This window comes from Triticum dicoccoides, chromosome 6A (assembly GCF_002162155.2).
Source record: "Triticum dicoccoides isolate Atlit2015 ecotype Zavitan chromosome 6A, WEW_v2.0, whole genome shotgun sequence".
Taxonomy (NCBI): Eukaryota; Viridiplantae; Streptophyta; class Magnoliopsida; order Poales; family Poaceae; genus Triticum; species Triticum dicoccoides.
The window spans coordinates 40,690,352-40,704,395 of record NC_041390.1 but is presented as its reverse complement, the minus strand read 5'-3'; positions in this window follow the sequence as shown (position 1 = coordinate 40,704,395).

Below are 14,044 nucleotides of genomic sequence, written 5' to 3'. Positions count from 1 at the left end.
TCTCCAACTGGTGCTTTTTAATAAGAGGATGATGACTCAGCATAAAAGTAAATAGATAGGCCCTTCGCAGAGGGGAGCAGGGATTTGTAGAGGTGCCAGAGCTCGGTTTTGAAACAGAGGTGAATAATATTTTGAGTGGTATACTTTCATTGTCAACATAACAACCAAGAGATGGCGATATCTTCCATGCTACACACATTATAGGCGGTTCCCAAACAGAATGGTAAAGTTTATGCTCCCCCTTCCACCACAAGCATCAATCCATGGCTTGCTCGAAACAATGAGTGCCTCCAACTAACAAGAGTCCCAGGGGGAGTTTTGTTTGCAATTATTTTGATTTAGTTTGCATAAAGCATGGGACTGGGCATCCCGGCGACCAGCCATTTATCTCGTGAGTGAGGAGCGGAGTCCACTCCTCTTGAGAATAACCCGCCTAACATGGAAGATACAGACAACCCTAGTTGATACATGAGCTATTCGAGCATACAAAACAGGATATTTATTAAAGGTTTAGAGTTTGGCACATACAAATTTACTTGGAACGGCAGGTAGATACCGTATATAGGTAGGTATAGTGGACTCATGTGGAATAACTTTGGGGTTTAAGGGATTGGATGCACAAGCAGTATTCCCGCTTAGTACAGGTGAAGGCTAGCAAAAGACTGGGAAGCGACCAGCTAGAGAGCGACAACAGTCATGAACATGCATTAAAATTAATCAACATCGAATGCAAGCATGAGTAGGATATAATCCACCATGAACATAAATATTGTGAAGGCTATGTTGATTTTGTTTCAACTACATGCGTGAACATGTGCCAAGTCAAGTCACTTAAATCATTCAGAGGAGGATACCACCCTATCATACCACATCATAACCATCTCAATAACATGTTGGCACGCAAGGTAAACCATTATAACTCGTAGCTAATCAAGCATGGCACAAGAAACTATGATCTCTAGTTGTCATTGCAAACATGTTTATTCATAATAGGCCGAATCAGGAACGATGAACTAATCATATTTACAAAAACAAAAGAGGTTGAGTTCATACCAGCTTTTCTCATCTCAGCCAGTCTATCATATATCGTCATAATTGCCCTTCACTTGCACGACCGAACGATGTGAATAATAATAATAGTGCACATGCATTGGACTAAGCTGGAATCTACAAGCATTCAATAAACAGGAGAAGACAAGGCAATATGGGCTCTTTTGTCAGATCAACAATAATGCATATAAGAGCCTCTTCAACAATTTAATTATGGTCTTCTCCTATTGACCCCCAAAGAAAAGAAAAGAAATAAAACTATTTACACGGGAAAGCTCCCAACAAGCAAAAGAAGAACAGGAAATCTCTTTGGGTTTTCTTTTTAATTATTACTACAAGCATGGAAAGTAAACTGATTAAAAGCTACAACTAATTTTTTTTGGTTTTTCCTAAGGTTTATTAATCACACAAGAAGAAAGAATAAAAAGGAAATTAAACTAGCATGGATGATACAATGAAAAAGTATGAGCACCGACATTTAGCAATGAGTGTGTGAACATGAATGTAGTGTCGGTGGGAAATACGTACTCCCCCAAGCTTAGGCTTTTGGCCTAAGTTGGTCTATGGCCACGACTGGCCTGGCGGATATCCATAATAATAGTTGTTGGGGTCGTACTGTGACGAGGAAGAAGAAGGCTCAGATTGCCACTCTCTGACAATCATATCCGGATCCCACTCGTAATTAGACTATCGTGAAGGATCCAATTGTGGTTCCGGCTCTGGCTCCTCGGCTGGTGCAGGGTTCCGGTAGGCGTGGATAGCCGTCAACGGAACAAGGTACGTGCCTACAGTCAAATCAAACAAAGAAGGAGTAGGCAAGGTAATAGTATCAAGATGATGTTTATTAAAGAACAATTGATATTTAAGCTCTCCTTCCCTATTCTTAACAATAAAATCATGTGCCACCATACTTTTATAATCTAGATAAACACGGGGCAACACTTTTTCTTCCTTCTCATCATGCCTAATAGGTATGTTAAAATGTGCAGCTAGGCGTGTAGCATAGATGCCTCCAAAGATGGGGCCCTTGGTACGGTTCAGACTTAACCGTTTGGCAATAATGCTGCCCATACTAAAAGAGTTATCACCGTATAAACCGTGGTGCAAAATAATAATATCAGGGATACTCAGGTTTCCATAGTTTTCGCGACCAATTAAGCAACGACTAGCAAATAATGCAAAGTAGCGTAAAACAAGAAAATATATGCTAGTGATTCGTGCACCCGAAACCTTCCTTGTTTACCCTACAGTGATAGTGTCAATAAATCCCTCCACATCATCACGATGTGGTTCTTCTGTCTTGCCCCCAAAAGGGACTAAACAAATCCGACAGAAATCATAAAGTGACATCTCCTTATGCTCATCATATAAATGAAATTCCATCGTAGGTGGTGAGTTCCTAGAATGAAAATGAAAGTTTTGCACAAAGGTATTTGTGAGCAAGAGATACTGATCGCATTGGTTGTGGAGGAAAGCAGTAAGGCCTGCAGTCTGAGCCAATTCATGAAAATCTTCATAAATCCCGACTGCTCTTAAGAAATCCTCGGAAGGCCCTTCACACGCCCGAACCTCCGCGGTGCGAGGCAAATTATACTTAGGCTTCGGTGCCTTCTCCTTCGAGCTTTGGCTCGATGAGCCCCTCAAAAGTCTCCTCATCATTTTCTGAAAAATTCTGAAATTTTTAGTAACTTCAAAATAAAAGTAAACCAAACTCAATAATATTGATAGTAACTACTCCTACAAGTGCCTAGGGCCTATATCATGCATCAAAACTACTTTTGACCATATAAATTTGACATACAAGCTCAAGAACAGGGTCACCTAAGCAGCCAAAATTTGCAATGAATAAATCACTAGAACAAAAACTAATTGGACCAATGGAGGAGTCACATACCAAGGAACAATCTCCCCAAGTAGTTTTGTGATAGGCGCTTTGAGCAAGGAGATCGAAAATGACAGCAAAACGAGCTTGGACTCGGGTTTGAGCTGGTTATTCGTGTTTGGGGGAGGAAGATGAAGTGTGTGAGTGCAGGAATAAGTGGAGGAGGGCCACCGTGGGCCCAGGAGGCAGGGGCGCGCCCTCCACCCTCGTGGGCAGGTGGTTGACCCCCCTGGTGTGTTCTCAGTTCCATAAATCCTCAAATATTCTAGAAAAAATCATATTTAATTTTCAGGGCATTTGGAGAACTTTTATTTTCGAGGTATTTTTATATTGCACGGATAATCAGATAACAGACAAAAATATATTTATGTATATTTTATTTAATATAAATAACAGAAAGTAAAAGTGGGGTACAGAAGGTTGTGCCTTCTAGTTTCATCCATCTCATGATCATCAAAAGGAATCCACTAACAAGGTTGATCAAGTCTTGTTAATGAACTCATTCCGAATAACATGGAACCTGAGAAATTTTGAATAACACTATGTTACCTCAACGGGGATATGCATATCCCCAATAATAAGAATATCATATTTCTTCTTGACATTAGGAAGAGGAAATTCAAAGCCTCCAAATATAATCGATGGAATTTTTCCAATAGAGTTGATACTATGAACTTGAGGTTGTTTCCCCGGAAAGTGTACCGTATGCTCATTACCATTAACATGAAAAGTGACATTGCCTTTAGTGCAATCAATAACAGCCCCTGCAGTATTCAAAAAGGGTCTTCCAAGAATAATAGACATACTATCGTCCTCTGGAATATCAAGAATAACAAAGTCCGTTAAAATAGTAACGTTTGCAACTACAACATGCACATCCTCACAAATACCGACAGGTATAGCAGTTGATTTATCAGCCATTTGCAAAGATATTTCAGTAGGTGTCAACTTATTCAAATCAAGTCTAAGATATAAAGAGAGAGGCATAACACTAACACCGGCTCCAAGATCACATAAAGCAGTTTTAACATAGTTTCTTTTAATGGAGCATGGTATAGTGGGTACTCCTGGATCTCCAAGTTTCTTTGGTATTCCACCCTTAAAAGTATAATTAGCAAGCATGGTGGAAATTTCAGCTTCTGGTATCTTTCTCTTATTTGTAATAATATCTTTCATATACTTAGCATAAGGATTGGTTTTGAGCATATCAGTTAATCGCATACGTAAAAAGATAGGTCTAATCATTTCAGCAAAGCGCTCAAAATCCTTGTCATCCTTTTTCTTGGATGGTTTAGGAGGAAAGGGCATGGGTTTCTGAACCCATGGCTCTCTTTCTTTATCGTGTTTCCTAGCAACAAAATCTTTCTTATCATAATGTTGATTCTTTGATTATGGGTTATCAAGATCAACAGCAGCTTCAATTTCTATATCATTATCATTACTAGGTTGAGCATCATCATGAACATTATCATTAACATTATCACTAGTTTCAGGTTCGTTACCAGATTGTGTTTCAGCGTCAGAAATAGAAATATCATTTGGATTCTCAGGTGTTTCAACAATAGGATCACTAGAAGCATGCAAAGTCCTATCATTTCTCTTTTTCTTCTTTTTAGAAGAGCTAGGTGCATCTATATTATTTCTCTGAGAATCTTGCTCAATTCTTTTAGGATGGCCTTCAGGATACAAAGGTTCCTGAGTCATTCTACCAGTTCTAGTAGCCACTCTAACAACATTATCATTAACTTTACTATTCAATTCATTGAGCAAATCATTTTGAGATTTAAGTACTTGTTCTACTTGAGTGGTAACCATAGAAGCATGTTTACTAATAAGTTTAAGTTCACCTTTAACATTAGCCATATAATCACCCAAGTGTCCAAGCATATTTGAATTGTATTTCAATTGTCTACCAAAATAAGCATTAAAATCTTCTTGCTTAGCCATAAATTTATCAAACTCATCTAAGCATGGGCTAGCAATTTTAGTAAATGGGATTACAGCTTTATCATATCTATAGAGAGAATTTACCTTTACTACCTGTGTCGGGTTATCATGTTGGGGAACGTAGCAGAAATTCAAAATTTTCTATGCATCACCAAGATCAATCTATGGAGTCATCTAGCAACGAGGGAGGAGTGGATCTACATACCCTTGTAGATCGCGCGCGGAAGCGTTCAAGAGAACGGGGTTGATGGAGTCGTACTCGTCGTGATCCAAATCAGCGATGATCCTAGCGCCGAATGGACGGCACCTCCGCGTTCAACACACGTACGGAGCAGCGACGTCTCCTCCTTCTTGATCCAGCAAGGGGAAGGAGAGGTTGATGGAGATCCAACAGCACGACGGCATGGTGGTGGAAGTAGCGGGATTCCAACAGGGCTTCGCCAAGCGCTGCGGGAGGAGGGAGATGTGTCATGGGAGGGAGAGGGAGGCGCCAGGGCTTAGGTGTGGCTGCCCTCCCTTTCCCCCACTATATATATAGGGCCAAGGGATAGGAGGGGGGCGCAACCTTGGCCCTTCCTCCAAGGAAGGGTGTGGCCAGGGAGGAGTCCCTCCTCCCCAAGGCACCTAGGAGGTGCCTTCCCCTTTTAGGACTCTTCCTTTCCCTTATCTCTTGGCGCATGGGCCTCTTGGGGCTGGTTCCCATGGCCCATATAGGCCAAGGCGCACACGCCTACAGCCCATGTGGCCCCCCGGGGCAGGTGGACCCCCTTGGTGGACCCCCGGACCCCTTTCGGCACTCCCGGTACAATACCGATAATGCGTGAAACTTTTCCGGCGACCAAAACAAGACTTCCCATATATAAATCTTTACCTCCGGACCATTCCGGGACTCCTCGTGACATCTGGGATCTCATCCGGGACTCCGAACAACTTTCGGGTTACCGCATACTAATATCTCTATAACCCTAGCGTCACCGAACCTTAAGTGTGTAGACCCTACGGGTTCGGGAGACATGCAGACATGACCGAGATGACTCTCCGGTCAATAACCAACAGAGGGATCTGGGTACCCATGTTGGCTCCCACATGTTCCACGATGATCTCATCGGATGAACCACGATGTCAAGGACTTAATCAATCCCGTATACAATTCCCTTTGTCTATCGGTACGACACTTGCCCGAGATTCAATCGTCGGTATCCCGATACCTTGTTCAATCTCGTTACCGGCAAGTCTCTTTACTCGTTCTGTAACACATCATCCCGTGATAAACTCCTTGATAACATTGTGCACATTATGATGATGTCCTACCGAGTGGGCCCAGAGATACCTCTCCGTTTACACGGAGTGACAAATCCCAGTCTCGATTCGTGCCAACCCAACAGACAATTTCGGAGATACCTGTAGTGTACCTTTATAGCCACCCAGTTATGTTGTGACGTTTGGCACACCCAAAGCACTCCTACGGTATCCGGGAGTTGCACAATCTCATGGTCTAAGGAAATGATATTTGACATTAGAAAAGCTTTAGCATACGAACTACATGATCTTGTGCTAGGCTTAGGATTGGGTCTTGTCCATCACATCATTTTTCTAATGATGTGATCCCGTTATCAATGACATCCAATGTCCATGGTCAGGAAACCGTAACCATCTATTGATCAACGAGCTAGTCAACTAGAGGCTTACTAGGGACATGGTGTTGTCTATGTATCCACACATGTATCTGAGTTTCCTATCAATACAATTCTAGCATGGATAATAAACGATTATCATGAACAAGGAAATATAATAATAACCAATTTATTATTGCCTCTAGGGCATATTTCCAATAGTCTCCCACTTGCACTAGAGTCAATAATCCAGTTCACATCGCTATGTGACTAACACTCAAGGTCACATCCCCATGTGACTAACACCCAAAGAGTTTACTAGAGTCAATAATCTATTTCACATTACCATGTGATTAACACTCGATGAGTTCTGGGTTTGATCATGTTATGCTTGTGAGAGATGTTATAGTCAACGGGTCTGAATCTTTCAGATCCGTATGTACTTCACAAATTTCTTATGTCATCTTGTAGATGCAACTACTACGCTACATTTGGAGCTATTCCAAATAACTGTTCTACTATACGAATCCAGTTTACTACTCAGAATAATCTGGATTAGTGTCAAAGTTTGCATTGGCGTAACCCTTTACGACGAACTCTTTTACCACCTCCATAATCGAGAAAATTCCTTAGTCCACTAGTTACTAAGGATAACTTTGACCGCTGTCCTGTGATCCATTCTTAGATCACTCTTGTACCCCTTGACTGACTCATGGCAAGGCACATTTCAGGTGCGGTACACAGCATAGCATACTGTAGAGCCTATGTCTTAAGCATAGGGGACGACCTTCGTCCTTTCTCTCTATTTTGCCGTGGTCGAGCTTTAAGTCTTAACTTCATACCTTACAACTCAGGCAAGAACTCCTTCTTTGTCTGGTCCATCTTGAACACCTTCAAAATCATGTCAAGGTATGTGCTCATTTGAAAGTACCATTAAGAATTTTGATCTATCCTTATAGATCTTGACGCTCAATGTTCAAGTAGCTTAATCCAGGCTTTCCATTGAAAAATACTTTCCAAATAACCCTATATGCTTTCCAAAAATTCTACGTCATTTCTGATCAACAATATGTCAACATATATTTATCAGAAATTCTATAGTGCTCCCACTCACTTCTTTGGAAATACAAGTTTCTCATAAACTTTGTATACACCCAAAACTTTGATCATCTTATCAAAGCATACATTCCAACTCCGAGATGCTTACTCCAGTCCTTAGAAGGATTGCTGGAGCTTTGCATACTTATTAGCATCTTTCAGGATTAACAAAACCTTCCGGTTGTATCACATACAACCTTTTCTCAAAAATCGTCAAGGAAACAATGGTTTTTGGCATCCTATCTGCAAGATTTCACAAATAATGCAGTAATTGCTAATATAATTCCAACAGACTCTTAGCATCGCTACGAGTGAGAAAGTCTCATCGCAGTCAACTCCTTGAACTTGTCGGAAAACATCTTAACGACAAGTCAAGCTTTCTTAATGGTGATACCTACCATCATTGTCCGTCTTCCTTTTAAAATCCATATGTACCTAACAGCCTTACGACCATCAAGTAGTTCTCCCAAAGTCTACACTTTGTTTTCATATATGGATCCTCTCTCGGATTATATGGCCTCGAGCCATTTTGGAATCCAGGCCCACCATCGCTTCTCCATAGCTCGTAGCTTCATTGTTGTCTAGCAACATGACTTCCAAGACAGGATTACGTACCACTCTGAAGTAGTACACATCCTTGTCATCCCACGAGGTTTGGTAGTGACTTGATCTGAAGTTTCATGATCACTATCATAAGCTTCCACTTCAATTGGTGTAGGTGCCACAGGAACAACTTCTGTGCCCTGCCACACACTAGTTGAAGAGACGGTTCAATAACCTCATCAAGTCTCCACCATCCTCCCACTCAATTCTTTCGAGAGAAACTTTTCCTCGAGAAAGGACCCGATTCTAGAAACAATCCCTTATTGCTTTCGGATCTGAGACATGAGGTATACCCAACTGTTTTGGGTGTCCTATGAAGATGCATTTATCCGCTTTGGGTTCGAGCTTATCAGCCTGAAACTTTTTCACATAAGCGTCGCAGCCCCAAACTTCTAAGAAATGACAGCTTAGGTTTCTCTAAACCATAGTTCATATGGTGTCATCTCATCGGAATTTCGTGGTGCCCTATTTAAAGTGAATGTGGTTGTCTTTAATGCCTAACCCATAAACTATCGTGGTAATTCAATAAGAAACATCATGGTATGCATCATATCCAATAGGGTGCAGTTATGATGTTCGGACACACCATCACATTATGGTGTTCCAGGCTGTATTAGTTGTGAAACAATTTCCACAATGTCTTAATTCTGTGCCAAACTCGTAATTCAGATATTCATCTCTATGACCATATCATAGATATTTTATCCTCTTGTCACGACGATCTTTCAACTTCACCCTGAAATTACTTGAACCTTTCAATAATTCAGACTCGTGATTCATCAAGTAAATATACTCAACATCTACTCAAATCATCTGTGAAGTAAGAACATAATGATATCCACTACATGCCTCAGCACTCATTGGATTGCACACATCAAAATGTATTACTTCCAACAAGTTGCTTTCTAGTTCCATTTTACTGAAAACGAGGCTTTCAGTCATCTTGCCCATGTGGTATGATTTGCATGTCTCAAGTGATTCAAAATCAAGTGAGTCCAAACGGTCCATTTGCATGGAGTTTCTTCATGCATATACACCAATAGACATGGTTCGCATGTCTCAAACCTTTCAAAACAAGTGAGCCCAAAGATCCATCAACATGGAGCTTCTTCATGCGTTTTATACCGATATGACTTACGTGGCAGTGCCACAAGTAGGTGGTACTATCATTACTATCTTTTGGCATGAACATGTGTATCACTACGATCGAGATTCAATAAACCATTCATTTCAGGTGTAAGACCATTGAAGGTATTATTCAAATAAATAGAGTAACCATTATTCTCTTTAAATGAATAACCGTATTGCGATAGACATAATCCAATCATGTCTATGCTCAACGCAAACACCAATCTCGATGGTAGAGGGAGCGTACGATATTTGATCAACCTTGGAAATACTTCCAACACATATCGTCATCTCACCTTTAGCCAGTCTCCGTTTATTCCGTAGCTTTTATTTCGAGTTACTAACACTTAGCAACCGAACCGGTATCTAATACCCTGGTGCTACTAGGAGTACTAGTAAAGTACACATTAACATAATACATCCAATATACTTCTATCTACCTTGCCAGCCTTCTTATCTACCAAGTATCTAGGGTAATTCTGCTCCAGTGGCTGTTCCCTTTATTACAGAAGCACTTAGTCTCGGGTTTGGGTTCAACCTTGGGTTTCTTCACTAGAGCAGCAGCTGATTTTCCGTTTCATGAAGCATCCCTTTTTGCCCTTGCCCTTCTTGAAACTAGTGGTTTCACCAACCATCAACAATTGATGCTCCTTCTTGATCTCTACTTTTGTGGTGTCAAACATCGCGAATATCTCAAGGATCATCATATATGTCCCTGATATATTATAGTTCATCACGAAGCTCAAGCAGCTTGGTGGTAATGACTTCGGAGAACCATCACTATTTCATCTGGAAGATCAACTCCCACTCGATTCAAGCGATTGTTGTACTCAGACAATCTGAGCACAAGTTCAACAATTGAGCTTTTCTCCCTTAGTTTCCAGGCTAAGAAAATTGCCGGAGGTCTTATACCTCTTGACGTGGGCACGAGCCTGAAATCCTAATTTCAGCCCTCGAAACATCTCATATGTTTCGCGACGTTTCAAAACGTCTTCGGTGCCTCAACTCTAAGCCGTTTAACTGAACTATCACGTAGTTATCAAAATGTGTATGTCAGATGTTCGCAACATCCATAGACAACGTTCGAGGTTCAGCACACTGAGCGGTGCATTAAGGACATAAGCCTTCTATGAAGCAATGAGGACAAACCTCAGTTTACGGACCTAGTCCGCATAATTACTACTATCAACTTTCAACTAAATTTTCTCTAGGAACATATCTAAACAATAGAACTGAAGCGCGAGCTACGACATAATTTGCGAAGACCTTTTGACTATGTTCAGGATAATTAAGTTCATCTTATGAACTCCCACTCAGATAGACATCCCTCTAGTCATCTAAGTGATTACATGATCCGAGTCAACTAGGCCGTGTCCGATCATCACGTGAGACGGACTAGTCAACATCGGTGAACATCTTCATGTTGATCGTATCTTCTATACGACTCATGCTCGACCTTTCGGTCTCTTGTGTTCCGAGGCCATGTCTGTACATGCTAGGCTCGTCAAGTTAACCTAAGTGTTTCGCATGTGTTCCGAGGCCATGTCTGTACATGCTAGGCTCGTCAACACCCGTTGTATTTGAACGTAAGAATCTATCACACCCGATCATCACGTGGTGCTTCGAAACGACGAACTTTCGCAACGGTGCACAGTTAGGGGGAACACCTTCTTGAAATTTTAGTGAGGTATCATCTTATTTACTACCGTCGTTCTAAGCAAATAAGATGTATAAACATGATAAACATCACATGCAATCAAATAGTGACATGATATGGCCAATATCATATTGCTCCTTTTGATCTTCATCTTCGGGGATCCATGATCATCATCGTCACCGGCATGACACCATGATCTCCATCATCATGATCTCCATCATCGCATCTCCATGAAGTTGCCTCGCCAACTATTACTTCTACTACTATAGCTAACGGTTAGCAATAAAGTAAAGTAATTACATGACGTTTATGTTGACACGCAGGTCATAAATAAATTAAGACAACTCCTATGGCTCCTGCCGGTTGTCATACTCATCGACATGCAAGTCATGATTCCTATTACAAGAACATGATCAATCTCATACATCACATATATCATTCATCACATCCTTTTGGCCATATCACATCACATAGCATACCCTGCAAAAACAAGTTAGACGTCCTCTAATTGTTGTTTGCATGTTTTACGTGGCTGCTATGGGTTTCTAGCAAGAACGTTTCTTACCTACGCAAAAACCACAACGTGATATGCCAATTGCTATTTACCCTTCATAAGGACCCTTTTCATCGAATCCGATCTGACTAAAGTGGGAGAGACAGACACCCGCTAGCCACCTTATGCAACTAGTGCATGTCAGTCGGTGGAACCAGTCTCATGTAAGAGTACTTGTAAGGTCGGTCCGTGCCGCTTCATCCCACAATGCCACCGAATCAAGATTGGACTAGTAACGGTAAGCATATTGAACAAAATCAACGCCCACAACTACTTTGTGTTCTACTCGTGCATAGAAACTACGCATAGACCTAGCTCATGATGCCACTGTTGGGGAACGTAGCAGAAATTCAAAATTTTCTACGCATCACCAAGATCAATCTATGGAGTCATCTAGCAATGAGGGAGGAGTGGATCTACATACCCTTGTAGATCGCGCGGAAGCGTTCAAGAGAACGGGGTTGATGGAGTCGTACTCGTCGTGATCCAAATCACCGATGATCCTAGCGCTGAACGGACGACACCTCCGCGTTCAACACACGTACGGAGCAGCGACGTCTCCTCCTTCTTGATCCAGCAAGGGGGAAGGAGAGGTTGACGGAGATCCAGCAGCACGACGGCATGGTGGTGGAAGTAGCGGGATTCCAATAGGGCTTCGCCAAGCGCTGCGGGAGGAGGGAGATGTGTCATGGGAGGGAGAGGGAGGCGCCAGGGCTTAGGTGTGGCTGCCCTCCCTTTCCCCCACTATATATATAGGGCCAAGGGAGAGGGGGGGGTGCAGCCTTGGCCCTTCCTCCAAGGAAGGGTGCGGCCAGGGAGGAGTCCCTCCTCCCCAAGGCACCTAGGAGGTGCCTTCCCCTTTTAGGACTCTTCCTTTCCCTTATCTCTTGGCGCATGGGCCTCTTGGGGCTGGTTCCCTTGGCCCATATAGGCCAAGGCACACACCCCTACAGCCCATGTGGCCCCCCGTGGCAGGTGGACCCCCTTGATGGACCCCCGGACCCCTTTCGGCACTCCCGGTACAATACCGATAATGCGTGAAACTTTTCCGGCGACCAAAACAAGACTTCCCATATATAAATCTTTACCTATGGACCATTCTGGAACTCCTCGTGACGTCCGGGATCTCATCCGGGACTCCGAACAACTTTTGGGTTACCGCATACTAATATCTCTATAACCCTAGCGTCACTGAACCTTAAGTGTGTAGACCCTACGGGTTCGGGAGACATGCAGACATGACCGAGATGACTCTCCGGTCAATAACCAATAGCGGGATCTGGATACCCATATTGGCTCCCACATGTTCCACGATGATCTCATCGGATGAACCATGATGTCAAGGACTTAATCAATCCCGTATACAATTCCCTTTGTCTATCGGTACGACACTTGCCCGAGATTCGATCATCGGTATCCCGATACCTTGTTCAATCTCGTTACCGGCAAGTCTCTTTACACGTTCCGTAACACATCATCCCGTGATAAACTCCTTGATCACATTGTGCACATTATGATGATGTCCTACCGAGTGGGCCCAGAGATACCTCTCCGTTTACACGGAGTGACAAATCCCAGTCTCGATTCGTGCCAACCCAACAGACAATTTCGGAGATACCTGTAGTGTACCTTTATAGCCACCCAGTTACGTTGTGACGTTTGGCACACCCAAAGCACTCCTACGGTATCCGGGAGTTGCACAATCTCATGGTCTAAGGAAATGATACTTGACATTAGAAAAGCTTTAGCATACGAACTACATGATCTTGTGCTAGGCTTAGGATTGGGTCTTGTCCATCACATCATTCTTCTAATGATGTGATCCCGTTATCAATGACATCCAATGTCCATGGTCAGGAAACCGTAACCATCTATTGATCAACGAGCTAGTCAACTAGAGGCTTACTAGGGACATGGTGTTGTCTATGTATCCACACATGTATCTGAGTTTCCTATCAATACAATTCTAGCATGGATAATAAACGATTATCATGAACAAGGAAATATAATAATAACCAATTTATTATTGCCTCTAGGGCATATTTCCAACATATCAAGACCATGAGTTTCTTCAATAGGTAAAGGATTAAGATTATATGTTTCTTCAACAGGTGGTAAATTAAGACCATGTATTTCTTCAATAGGAGGTAAGTTCTTAACATCTTCAGCTTTAATACCCTTTTCTTTCATAGATTTCTTTGCCTCTTGCATATCTACACGACTGAGAAATAGAATACCCCTCTTCTTCGGAGTTGGTTTAGGAATAGGCTCAGGAATTGGCTCTGGAGGTGTCCAATTATTTTCATTTGTCAACATATTATTCAATAGAATTTCAGCTTCATCCGGTGTTCTTTCCCTGAAAACAGAACCAGCACAACTATCCAGGTAATCTCTGGAGGCATCAGTTAGTCCATTATAAAAGATATCAAGTATTTCATTTTTCTTAAGAGGACGATCAGGCAAAGCATTAAGTAATTGGAGAAGCCTCCCCCAAGCTTGTGGGAGACTCTCTG